We start from the raw sequence: 12,171 nt of genomic DNA, 5'->3' as shown, positions 1-12,171 counted from the left end.
ATTTCACCTTTGTAGATCAAATGCTTCACGTACTGTTCTCATTGAAGCACCCCAGTATTTTTTTCAGTTAATGAAATAGAGAAAATGAGTTGTAAGATGACCAATAATAAAAACTTATCATAAAAAGAGAAACAGTTCTTTCAGACCTGTGAGACAAAGGGAGAACCAATTTGTCAAAAATCGCCAACTGAGCACATGCCCCCCGTGTGTCAGCCTGACGGGATTCAATGCTCTGAACTTTGCAACAGTCATTCAGGCTTTTGAGCACTTAGGACACTGCGTTCTTTCCTCAGTCTTTCCCAATTTTATGAATAAGTTAAATGATGAGAAAAAATGTCCAGCGATGTGAAAGCGCTCTGTCCCTGAGGCTGTTTGGATGTATTATATGAAGTGAGAGTCTTGGTCACGTGTCTTAGGCAGCAATCCCAGCAGAGTCTGCTTCATGTCTTTGTTCCTGAGGCTGTAGATTACAGGGTTCACCGTTGGAGGTATCACAGTGTAGACCACAGAAAGCAGCTTCTCAGTAACTGATGGTGAGTTTGAAGGTGGTTTGAGGTAAACAAAACAGGCAGTTGTCATAAAAAGGGTGACAACAATGAGATAGAGAATGCATGTGTAGAAAGTTCTAGACTAACCTTTCATAGTAGAAATCTTCAGCACCATGGAGAAAATATAAATGTAAGAGATCATGATGATACAGATGAAACAAGACATGCCTAAACAGGTACCTAGTCCAATACTCACATAAAACTAGCATTGGTGTTTCAGAGCAGGACATCCTTAGTAATGAGGAGACATCACAGAAAAACTGTGGAATCACACTGGAGCCACAGAAGGGCATGAAAAATGTGCTGGCAGTGTACACAGCCCTAAAGAACACCCCCCCCCCATGTCCCAGCAAACACCAGCCAACAGGACACAGGTGCCACCACTCATGAGGACCTCATAGTGCAGATGACAGCAAATCGCCACATAACGGTCATAGGACATGGCAGTGAGCATAAATATCTCACCTGCTGAAAAGGAATTCATTAAAAGTACCTGGAAAGCACATCCTAAGATGGAAATTGAGGTGTTGTGAGTTAGGTTGTTGACAATGAATTCTGGGATTAGCACAGACACGAGGAAGACATCCAGTAAGGACAAATTCTTCAGGAAGAAGTACATGGGTGTTGTAGCTGCAGGTCTAGGGTGATGAGAGTGATGATCAGAAGGTTACTCATTAGGACAGCCAGGTAAATCACTAGGAAGAGCATACCATGTACAATCTGGAGCTCCCAGACTTCAGAAAACCCCAGAAGAAAAAATACTGTTACAAAGGTGCCATTGGCCATGCTAGGTTCTCCTCATTGACTGTCAAGAAAAGGAGATATGCAAAGAAACACCAATTTACACTTTCTAACAAGAATCATGTTGATACACAGAAAAACATCAGTGAAAAAGAGGCATATGTGTTCTTTAAATAATTCTGAAGAATTACTAACAAGTTCCTTCTTTAACAGTAATGGGATTCCATGCGTTATGTGTGCAGTCAAATAGTCTTTGTGTGAGTTACACCTGATCCTGTAGTCTAAACCTTAACTAGCCACCAGAAAAATATAATTTGAGTAAATACAGAACTTTTACTGTATATCAATGAATATTTGTATCATAGTGATATTGTTCTATGATTAATGAAAAATACTTCTGTTTTCAAACAATCCAAACTCCTATCTTTATGACTTTTATGTTATTATCCCTAATAGTGTAACTGGAGCAATTTATCAATTCTCCTTTGTTCTAAGTATTATGACCTCACATTTGTGCTATTTAATAATCCAACATAGCCCAAATAAATTTTTTAACCTTATGGGTCTAAACAAAGGAATATTATAAATGATTCTATGTTCAATGATTGTATTGTCTTGAGGTCATTTAATTCACATATGTTGAACATTTTATTTATGTGTGTGAAAGAATTATTTAGGAAAACTTCAATTCCTTTGAATATGCACTTGTGTAGAGAATGCTGTTATTATGGAATGTTCCCAAAGGTTGATATTTTTATAAGGGTGTATCTTAGAAGCAGCATAATAAAATATCTTCCCCTATCTGAGTGAACATGTTTTCTTTGTCATGTGTTGTCTATTTTAATATCAGATATCTGCTTTTAGAGTTCAAAATGTTTCCCTACATTATTATTTACTAGTACACAGTTATTTATTTATTCTTTACTGAAAATATCAGGAAGTGCTCCATATTTATTCAGCACCAAACTGTTTAGTAGAGACATAATTTTTTTGAAAGGCTTATTTCTGAGAGCTTCCTGTCAATGTGAAGGGACAATGATGAATAAAAGTACATATAAAAAAGAAAGAAAACCAATGGTGATGGGTGTCTTTAAAATAAGAAAAATCTATTATTTTAGAGATTAACAAAGTAATTATCGATATTGGAGGTGGTATAACAAAGTATACCGATATTGGAGGTGGACAATTGCTCCCTGTTGGGGTGACCTTGAAACCGACACACACATGGGAAGAGAAGAAGAAGAACACAGGCTGGAGACCAGCGGGGAAGCCTCTCGGGGAGCATGGCTTGCGAGGCACAGCAGGGCGATGTCTGTCCGGGGCGCATGCAGAGAGTCTGTGCGTCGTGAGTTGCAAGAATGCACAGTGCAGACATCAGATGGCTTGGAAGGCATTTTTTACCCTATTCCAATTTTCTGGAAAAATACCCAGAGAGGTAGCAAAATAGGAACAAGAGTGAAAAAATATGTTGATGTCCTCCCTAAATTTCACAAAATTCTTTAAGACTCACAAATCATTATTTTGGAATAGTGATTTACCAATAGAAACTTGAAATTCATACCTCAAAATAATTCCAATTCTTCAATCACCTGTAAAAGATTTTTTTTAGATGACTCCACCAAGTGCACTTGAAAGTGAAAATCTTACTCCTAATAAAAATGTTTAGTATACCACTTAAGATCCTGGAACTAAAACAGAACTGTATCTTCCTTTGGGATTTCTCCATCATTAGAACATATAGTTGTATTTCTATTCTTCTGTGGAAGGACAGAAAAATGGCTGCTAAGGTGTGATAATTTCTTAACATGGAAAGACAAATATTTAAGCAACCAGGAAATTCATTTGCCTCTCCTTTTATTTTAAAATTGACATCATTTTCAACATTCTTTAGTCAAAGTGTCTACAAAAAATTATTTCTAAAGTATGTGACTGATGCTTAGAATTCCCCAAAAAAGAATGTCCTAGGAGTCCTCTGAGTAGCCTTATTATATATTTACCTCTTAAGGCCTTAAAGTTATAATTATGCGTATTTTCTGGAGGCAGAACTGTTCACAGCCCAGAAAACATTCTGGAATGTACCATGAAGGACATGAGTCAGACCTTGGGTAGAAAAATAACAGAGTACTTAAATGGTCCCTTAATTCTGCTTATTCATAGTCTATAGGCTAGTGATTGCCACTTTATGATTGATAATAATTACTTGGACACATGGGCCCTTGGCTAAAAATGAAGATCACTGTCAGATATTGCTTATTAGTACCTCAGTGTGTCATGGCAAATTTGGAGAACATAATTTAGTCAGTCAAATTGGCAAACCAGATGGATCTTATGCTTTGCAAATCCTTGCTGCAGACATAGTCATCTAACACAAAAATAAAAAGACCTTTTATTGTTCATCTGGTTAAGGCCCTCAGTATAGAGTAATGGAACTGGATTAAATTTTAAAGAGAGAGAATTTGAAAATGAGGTGATTTGGGTTTATTTGTGAAGGTTTATTTATTTGGCTTTTAATAGGTCTTACTATCATTAATCACTTTTAGTTATTTTATTTGAAAATACTTGTAACTACTTGAGTTATAATTAGCAAAATGCCATTGTGTACTACATAGTTCCAGGAAATTATTTTAGAAATAAAACTAAATAAAATTCAGAGCACACTATATCCACCTATCTTTATTTTGTTAAATGGGTTTTGAGCCATGGTTATTATTTGTTTGTGTGCCAGTTACGGTTTCTGGGAACAGACGCTTAGATGGAGTAGTGCTGGAAAATGTTTCTTGGGCAATTAAGAACAATGAATAGAAAAGAAAGAAAGCAAAACTGGTATTTAGAAACAGTAATCTGGCCTTAAATTTTGGTCATGGCTACTAGGGATTCATTGACTTTAAATCTTTTTAGCAGAATTTATATAATAAGTTCATACTGAAGATTTTTTATTTCAATCCAACTCCAACTAGATTTTCCTGTTCTTCACTTCTTCCATTTTTCGTACTGACAACCTGGATCTCAAAAATATTATTTACTAATTTTCACAGTCTTAAAATTTGCATAACGCAGTTAATCCCCAGTCACACCACTACAATGACCAGTTTACATAAAATAGTTGAAGATTTCTTTGTAGTCCTTTTTCTTTTCCTTCTACCTTAAGTATCTATGTTTAAGATGTTCTGGTCAAAAGTTATGCTGAATGAATTCCTCTTAAAAAATCTATCTGCACAGCTTTATTCTTCATCTGATACAGTTATTTCATTTGATTCAGTCTGCATTCAATTAAATTTTTTCTTCAACTTTGATGACTACTTTTTAATAGGTAGAAAATAAACATGCCTTCCAAAAATAATGAAAATATTTCAAAACAATAACAATGATAACAATAACAAAATATATATCATTAAAATTCCACTTCCTTCCCATCCTTTTTACTCTATTGCTTAGTATCATCCAGGAAACGAGCCTCAAGGTTTAATGGATTATTAACACGTTTCATTTTTTTTCAAAAAAGGAGAGTAACTTATGTTTTTTTACTACATAGCATACTGTGAAAACTGTTTTGCCTTAGATATTTCACTAAATATTTTCTGGGAATCACTACTGATCAGTTTTAGAGATTACCTTCCTTCTATTTTATAAGCCAAAGAATAACTGATTATGTTATATATGTCATAGCTTAACTAATATCCTATGTTTGGACATTGAGTTATTTTCAAAAATTTGACAACTTCAAATAATAGTGCAAATGAAAAGCCTCTGAAAATGTAGTACTGAATACAGGAGGTGCGTCTTCAGGGTATTATCTAACTGAGATGATGATTGCCCCTGTTTATTGGCCTCTATTTTGTTACTTTGTCACTGCAGTCTATGACTATATTTTGAAGCCCAGTGACCCTAAACTCATTTTTACACATCCAGTTGTTTTGAATATAACAAAATAAATTAACACAAAAAAAATTTTTTTGGCCTATAGAAACTTCTTACCTCATGTACCCCACAAAATGGCACCATAAGATCTCCTAGCTCTAACAAAGACAAACTCTGGGACAATAAAGTTAGTGAGTCTGCCAGTTAAATTTTGTTTCCAACTCTTTTTTTTTTACCCCTATTTCATATTTCCTGACAATTTTTAGGGATTACCTGTGCATTTTACTTACTATTATTATATTTATTTATTTATTCATTCATTCATTTTTTTCCTCCCCTCTATTTTTACTTTGTTATCATTAATCTACAATTACATGAAGATCACTATGTTTACTAGGGTACCCCCTTCACTAAGACCCCCCAACAAACACCATTACAGTCACTGTCCATCAGCGTAGTAAATTGTAGAATCACTACTTGTCTTCTCTTTGTTGCAGCCCTCCCCATTCCTCCCCCACACATTATACATGCTAATCGTAATACCCCCTTTCTTTGTCCCCACTCTTATCCCTCTCTTCTCTCCCATTCTCCCCAGTCCCTTTCCCTTTGGTAACTGTTAGTCCATTCTTGGGTTCTTTGATTGTGCTGCTGTTTTGTCATTTCAGTTTTCCTTGTTCTTCTACTCCAAATATGAGTGAGATCATTTGCTACTTGTCTTTCTCCTTCTGGCTTATTTCACTGAGCATTATACCCTCTAGCTCCATCCATGCTGTTGCAAATGGTAGGATCTGTTTTTTTCTTATGGCTGCATAATATTCCATTGTGTATATGTATCACCTCTTCTTTATCCATTCATCTACTGATGGACATTTAGGTTGCTTCTATGTCTTGGCTATTGTAAATAGTGCAGCGATAAACATAGGAGTGCATCTGTCTTTTTCAATCTGGAGTGCTGCATTCTTAGGGTAAATTCCTAGAAGTGGAATTCCTGGGTCAAATGGTATTTCGATTTTGAACTTTTTGACGAACCTCCATATTGCTTTTCCATAGTGGTTGAACAAATTTACTTGCCCACCAGCAGTGTAGGAGGGTTCCCCTTTCTCCACAATCTCACCAACATTTGTTTTTGTTTGTCTTTAGGATGGTAGCCATCCTTACTGGTGTGAGGTGATATCTCATTGTGGTTTTAATTTGCATTTCTGATGATTAGCAATGTGGAGCATCTTTTCATGTTCTGGTTGGCCATCTGAATTTCTTCTTTGGAGAACTGTCTGTTCAGCTCCTCTGCCCATTTTTTAATTGGATTATTTGCTTGTTTCATTCTCTTACATGTAGCTGTCCAGTTTTGCCAGCACCATCTGTTGAAGAAACTGTCATTTCCCCATTGTATGTCCATGGCTCCTTTATCATATATTAATTGACCATATATGTTTGGGTTAATGTTTGGAGTCTCTATTCTGTTCCACTGGCCTGTGGCTCTGTGCTTATGCCAGTACCAAATTGTCTTGATTATTGTGGCTTTGTAGTAGAGCTTGAAGTTGGGGAGTGAGATCCCCCTCACTTTACTCTTCCTTCTCAGGATTGCTTTGGCTATTCATGGTCTTGGGTGGTTCCATATGAATTTTTGAACTATTTGTTCCAGTTCATTGAAGAATACTGTTGGTAATTTTGTAGGGATTGCATCAAATCTGTGTATTACTTTGGGCAACATGGCCATTTTGATGCTATTAATTCTTCCTAGCCAAGAGCATGGGATGAGTTTACATTTGTTACTGTCCTCTTTAATTTCTTTTAAGAGTGTCTTATAGTTTTCAGGGTATAGGTCTTTCACTTCCTTGGTTAGGTTTATTCCTAGGTATTTTATTCTTTTTGATGCAATTGTGAATGGAATTGTTTTCCTGATTTCTCTTTCTATTGGCTCATGTTAGTGTATAGGAAAGCCACAGATTTCTGTGTGTTAATTTTGTATCCTGCAACTTTGCTGTATTCCGATATCAATTCTAGCAGTTTTGCAGTGGAGCCTTTAGGGTTTTTTATGTAAAATATCATGTCATCTGCAGATAGTGACAGTTTGACTTCTTTACCAATCTGGATTCCTTGTAGTTCTTTGTTTTGTCTGATTGCCATGGTTAGGACCTCCCTCCAGTACTCTGTTAAATAATGGTGGGGAGAGTGGGCATTCCTGTCTTGTTCCCGGTCTCAGAGGAAAAGCTTTCAGCCTCTTGCTGTTCAGTATGAGGCTAGCTGTGGGTTTATCATATATTACCTTTATTATGTTGTGGTACTTGCCCTCTATACTCATTTGTTAAGAGTTTTTATCATGAATGGATGTTGAATTCTGTCGAATGCTTTTTCAGCATCTATGGAGAAGATCATGTGGTTTTTGTCATTTTTTTTGTTTATGTGGTGGATGTTGTTGATGGATTTTCGAATGTTGTACCATCCTTGCATCCCTGGGATGAGTCCCACTTGGTCATGGTGTTTGATCCTTTTGATATATTTTTGAATTCAGTTTGCTAATATTTTTTTGAGTATTTTTGCATCTATGTTCCTCAGGAATATTTGTCTGTAATTTTCTTTTCTGTTGGGGTCTTTGCCTGGTTTTGGTATTAGGGTGATGTTGGCTTCATAGAAGGAGTTTGGGAGTATTCCCTCCTCTTCTATTTTTTGGAAAACTTTAAGGAGAATTGGTAATATGTGTTCTCTGTTTGTCTGATAAAATCCCAAAGTAAATCCATCTGGCCCAGTGGTTTTGTTCTTGGGTAGATTTATTATTGCCACTTCAATTTCTTTGCTCTTAATTGGTTTGTTTAAATTTTGTGTTTCTTCCTCAGTGAGTCTTGGAAGGCCGTATTTTTCTAAGAAGTTGTCCATTTCTTCTATGTTTTCCAGCTTATTAGCATATAGGTTTTCATAGTATTCTCTAACAATTCTTTGTATTTCTGTGGGGTCTGTAGTGATTTTTCCTTTCTCATTTCTGATTCTGTTGATGTGTGCTGATTGTCTTTTTGTCTTAATAAGTTTGGCTAGAGGCTTATCTATTTTGTTTATTTTCTCAAAGAACCAGCTCTTGGTTTCATTGATTTTTTTTCTATTGTTTTATACTTCTCAATTTTATTTAATTCTTCTATGATATTTATTATGTCCCTCCTTCTGCTGACTTTAGGCCTCATTTGTTCTTCTTTTTCCTATTTACATAATTGTGACATTAGACTATTTATTTGGGATTTTTCTTCCTTCTTTAAGTATGCCTGGATTGCTATATACTTTCCTCTTAAGCCTGCTTTTGCTGCGTCCCACAGAAGTTGTGTCTTTGTGTTGTTATTGTCATTTGTTTCCATATATTCCTTGATCTCCATTTTAAGTTATTCGTTGATGCATTGATTATTTAGGAACATGTTGTTAAGCCTCCATGTTTTTGTGAGCCTTTTTGTTTTCTTTGTACAATTTATTTCTAGTTTTATATTTTTGTGGACTGAAAAGTTGGTTGGTAGAATTTCAATCTTTGGAATTTACTGTTGCTCTTTTTGTGGCTTAGTATGTGGCCTATTCTTTAGAATGTTCCATGTGCACTTGAGAAGAATGTATATCCTGTTGCTCTTGGATTTAGAGTTCTATAGATGTCTATTAGGTCCATTTGTTCTAGTGTGTTGTTCACTGCCTCTGTGTCCTTACTTATTTTCTGTCCAGTGGATCTATCCTTTGCAATGTGTGGCATGTTGAAGTCTCCTAAAATGAGTGCATTGCATTCTATTTCCTCCTTTAGTTCTGTTAGTATTTTTTTCACATATATTGGTGCTCCTGTATTGGGTGCATATATGTTTGTAATGGTTATATCCTCTTTTTGGACTGAGTCCTTTATCATTATGTAATGTCCTTATTTATCTCTTGTTACTTTCTTTGTTTTGAAGTTTATTTTGTCTGATACTAGTACTGCAACACCTGCTTTCTTCTCCCTGTTGTTTGCATGAAATATCTTTTACCATCCCTTGACTTTTAGTCTGTGCATGTCTTTGGGTTTGAGGTGAGTCTCTTGTAAGCAGCATATAGATAGATATTGCATTTTTATCCATCCTGTTACTCTATGTCTTTTGATTAATGCATTCAGTCCATTTACATTTATGGTGATTATTGAAAGATATGAACTTTTTGCCATTGTAGGCTGTATTTTCGTAGTTACCAAAGGTTCAAGGTTTAGCTTCTTTAGTATCTTACTGTCTAACTTAATTCACTTATTGAGCTATTATAAACACTGTCTGGTGATTATTTCTCTTCTTTATTATTCCTCCTCCTCCATTCTTTATATATTGGTTGTTTCGTTTTGTGCTCTTTTGTGTTTCCTTTAAGTGTTTTTGTGAGTAGTTGATTTTATTTTTTGCCTTTAGTTAGTATTTGGTTGGTCTGCTTTCTTTGTTGTGATTTTTTTTCTCAAGTGGCATCTAGTTAGTCTTAGGAGTGCTACCATCTAGAGCAGTCCCTCTAAAATACCCTGTAGAGGTGGTTTGTGTGGGGCAAATTCTCTCCAGTTTTGCTTGTCTGGGAATTGTTTAATCCCGTCTTCATATGTAAACGATAATCATGCTGGATACAGTATTCTTGGTTCAAGGTCTTCTGTTTCATTGCATTAAATATATCATGCCATTCTCTTCTGGCCTGTAAGGTTTCTGTTGAGAAGTCTGATGACAGCCTGATGGGTTGTCTTTTGTAGGTGACCTTTTTTGTCTCTATAGCTGCCTTTAAAACTCTGTCCTTGTCCTTGATCTTTGCCATTTTATTTATTATGTGTCTTGGTGTTGTCCTCCTTGGGTCCCTTGTGTTAGGAGTTCTGTATACTTCTGTGGCCTGATCGATTATTTCCTCCCCCAATTTGTGGAAGTTTTCAACCATTATTTCTTCAAAGACACTTTCTATGCCTTTTTCTCTCTCTTCTTCCTCTGGTTCCCCTATAATGTGGATATTGTTCCTTTTGGATTGGTCATACAGTTCTCTTAATATTGTTTCATTCCTGGAGATCCTTTCATCTCTCTCTATGTTGGCTTCTATGCTTTCTTTTTCTCTGATTTCTATTCCATCAATGGCATCTTGCATCTTATCCATTCTGCTTATAAATCCTTCCAGAGATTCTTTCATTTCTGTAATCTCCTTCCGTATGTCATTCCTTAGCTCTTGCATATTTCTCTGCAGCTCCATCAGCATGGTTATGACTTTTATTTTGAAATATTTTTCAGGGTGCTTTGTTGGTCTATCTCCCCAGATTCCCTCTCAGGGGAGGATGTCTGGGCTAGTCTGGTTTGCATCAAAGTTTTCTGCCTTTTCTTGGTGATATAGGTAGTTGCGGGGAGCTGGCACTTGTGTTGGCTGGGAGAACTTCCCTTCTTGCTGGTTTGTGGCCTTCCTCTCCTGGGAGAACAGCGACCCCTAGTGGCTTGTGCTGGTCAGCTATGCATAGATGAGGTCTCTGATTCTTGCCCCACTGCTGTGAAAGAAGCTCTGCCCTGTTGCCTCAGGCTGCTGCTCCACTATGGCAGATGGCGTCAGAGGGGAAATAGGTAAGAGGCTGTTTATCTCTGTGAAGGTTCTCTGAGCTGTGCTGCCACCCAGGGGGTTGGGGTACCTGGAGTTCCCCGGGATTCCCAGCTGCTGGGCTAAGTGGCCCAGGATGTTTCCGTCCAGCTCTGTGGTCCCTGTCCCTTTAAGACTTTCAAAAAGCACTCACTTTCCTTTTTCCCTGGAGTGCCAGCTGCAGGGAGCTGCTCACAGGTCTTACTGTTCTGTTTCCCTAGTATCCAGCACCCCACGCACTGTGTGTCTGTGCTCTGGTATTTAGCAGTCCTGGGCTCCCTCTCCCTCCTCTCTCCAAATCCTCTCCTCCTGCCGGGAGCTGGGGTGAGGGGTGCTCTGTTCCTGCCAGGCTGTGGCTTGTATCTTACCCCCTTGATGAGGTGCTGGGTTCTCACAGGTGTAGATGTAACCTGGCTGTTGTCCTGTGTCTTCTGGTCTCTCTTTTAGGAATAGTTATATTTGTTGTATTTTCAAAAATATATATGGTTTTGGTAGGAGATTTCCACTGCTCTATTCATGCCACTATCTTGGCTCCCCTTTATAATTTATTTGTAAATTTTCTTGGGTTGTTAGTTACTTTTATTTACTATAGTAGTTCTAGGAATTAAATGCTTTCCTTAGCTAAGTCACTTAAAATTATTGTTCTACTATTCTTGAAAATATGATAGTATTTGTGGTCATATGGAATCACACATATTGTCAATAATACTTCCATAAGTGCTATAAACTCCACAAGGGCATGTTAAATATTTAGTTTTTAAACATTCATAAAACTTATGAAGAAATGAAGTTGGAAATCGTCCAAAAATTAAAAATGAATTATTGGCATTTATCCATGTATTCATCATTTCTTATACTATTTACTAATTTTTCTCAAATGGACTATACATCTTGTATCATTTTTTTAGTCTGAATAATTTACTTCATCATATTTTGTACAACGATTCTTCCACCAACACATTCACTTAGTTCGCTATAAAATGATGCCTTTATTTTTATTTCAATCTGTGTGTGACACTCACCAATGCTGTGTTTACTGTGCAAATACACATATTTGACACTCAAAGGTGAGATGGAAGAAGCCTATTTGTTACTCCTGCAATTGAGCATGATCTGCTTGCCAAAATCTGCTACTGATCATTCTCCAATTATATCAGGTATTTATGCTATGTATTATGTTTGGGTTTTACATTTGTTTTCTGTCAGAGAAGAGGAATGGTCAGAAAGAGTTCTTTCCTAGTCCAGCATTTTCAGAAATAAAACATTTCTTTTGACAAGACCAAACATGAATCTATAATCTGATCAGTAAAACTTGTTTTCTAGATACTTACTAACATCCAAACAAACCCTGAAAGTGATATGGTAGTTGTATTAATAACCACCGTTTGACAAGATCAAACATGAATGTATAATCTAATCAGCAAAGCTTGTGTTCTAGATACTTACTAATATCCAAACAAAC

General features: G+C 36.5%; 1 pseudogene; it reads right to left on the bottom strand.

Annotated features, from left to right (window-relative positions):
• Nucleotides 1-381: 381 nt before the first annotated feature.
• LOC118913104 (olfactory receptor 14A2-like) lies at nt 382-1,334 on the bottom strand (annotated as a pseudogene).
• Nucleotides 1,335-12,171: the final 10,837 nt, after the last annotated feature.

The sequence above is a fragment of the Manis pentadactyla genome, chromosome 13, assembly GCF_030020395.1.
Source record: "Manis pentadactyla isolate mManPen7 chromosome 13, mManPen7.hap1, whole genome shotgun sequence".
NCBI lineage: Eukaryota > Metazoa > Chordata > Mammalia > Pholidota > Manidae > Manis > Manis pentadactyla.
This window is presented reverse-complemented; position numbering and strand designations above follow the sequence as displayed.